Source organism: Geospiza fortis, unplaced genomic scaffold, assembly GCF_000277835.1.
Source record: "Geospiza fortis unplaced genomic scaffold, GeoFor_1.0 scaffold196, whole genome shotgun sequence".
NCBI classification, from domain to species: Eukaryota; Metazoa; Chordata; class Aves; order Passeriformes; family Thraupidae; genus Geospiza; species Geospiza fortis.
In genome coordinates, this window is record NW_005054487.1 from 19,545 (window position 1) to 21,195 (window position 1,651).

The 1,651-nt window shown below is 44.0% G+C and overlaps 1 long non-coding RNA gene across 1 annotated transcript in view; it reads right to left on the bottom strand.

Annotated features, from left to right (window-relative positions):
* Positions 1-1,429: 1,429 nt before the first annotated feature.
* Positions 1,430-1,651, bottom strand: part of LOC115948718 — a 20,186-nt gene continuing 19,964 nt past the window's right edge. Inside the window, exon 3 of the long non-coding RNA XR_004082505.1 lies at positions 1,430-1,561. This is a non-coding gene — a long non-coding RNA (uncharacterized LOC115948718). The remainder of the gene's footprint in view (positions 1,562-1,651) is intronic.

Sequence of the window (1,651 nt, forward strand, 5' to 3'; positions counted from 1 at the left end):
TGAGGAGCTGGTGACATTTTAGGGAGGCCATGGGTTTCTAAGAAACTTCCTCTAACTCTTCTAGATATAAGTTCTGAAACTTGAGGTTTAACTGATGTTTGGCCTAGGGACCTTCTTTTCGATGACTGTTTCTTTTGATGACATCCACAATAACAGTCACAAGAATCCCATGTACTACTAACAAGGACAGGGGTTTACTTGCTAGGGAAATGAGGAAGAATGGTAAGAATCTTGAGGGGAAATTGCTTATCAGCTTTACATGGATATTCTTCAATTCTTGAATACATTAGAAAGATATTTTTCTATTACCACTGCCCTCTTCTGGGGCCGGGGGACCAACAGGTGCACAATGAATGGGTTTGCTTCTGCTACTGAAACTAGTAATGTTGGGTTCCTTATTCATGTTGAGAAACAAATCTCTCACATTTGTGAGAACAAAACAGCCCAAAACCCTATTCCTAAGAAAAAAAAAAATCTGAACAATTTGCTCAAATAATACAGAATATAGAATTATAGAATCATAGTACGGATTGGGTTGGAAGGGACTTTTAAAGGTCTCTAATCCAAGAGCCTAGCCAAGGACAGTGACACTTTCTACTATCACAGGTTGCTCTGTGCCCCATCCAACCTGTCCCTGAGCACTTCCAAGGATGGGGCAGCACCTGCTTCTCTGGGCAACCTGTGCCAGTGCCTCACCACCCTCACAGGAAGGAATTTCTTCCTAATACCCAATCAAAACCTGCCCTTTTTCAGTTTGAAGCCATTCCCTGTGTCCTGTAAATACTTTCCCCATCTTTCTTGCAGGCTCCCTTCAGGTACTGGCAAGTTGCAAGGAGATCCCCCCAAAGCCTTCTCTTCTCCAGACTGAACAAGCCCAATTGTCTCAGCCTTTCCTCACAGGAGAGATGCTCCATCTCTCTGACAGCCTTGGAGGCCTCTCTCTGGACTGGCTCCAGCAGGTGCATGTCCCTGCAGTGCTGGGACCCCAGAGCTGGATGCAGCCCTGCAGGTGGGGTCACCTCACTCAGCCTGCTGCCCTCGCTGCCTTTGGTGCAGCCCAGGTGTGACAGAACCTTTCCACAGTGTGACAACAAAGAGAAACTGGGCCAAATTCACCCTGCAGGAATCCTGATGGAGCCAATGATTTTTGTGGTTGCACAAAGGCTCAATCTGGATTGTGATGTGGCTAATCTCTTGTTCAATTGAAGGGTTGACAGGTGAACTCCTACAGATTCAGAAAGAATGCTTTAGGATGTTACCACCTTCCTGTTGATTTCTCCTCCCAGCTGAGTCACTACCACAAATAGGCATAGGAGTATTTCTAATCAGCTGCAGAGCAAAGACTGACAGATTCCTGGACAGAAAAAAACCAGCAGAAACTGGGTCTATATGAAAAATTGTGTAAGTATTTGAGAGAAATCAGATGTAAGAAGCAAGATGCAGTGGTAGTGATTCACACAGTACCTTACACAATAGCACTTACATCAGGATCCTGATGCAGTAGCGAAGTCTTAAACTCAGAAATCAGCAATCTCCAATGATCTGGTCGGTCTGAAACAGACTGTGCCAAACTTCTTAATTCAGAATTGTCACATGGTTTTTGTGAAAATATAACTTTTAATACTTTTAAAGCATGCAATTAACAAACTTT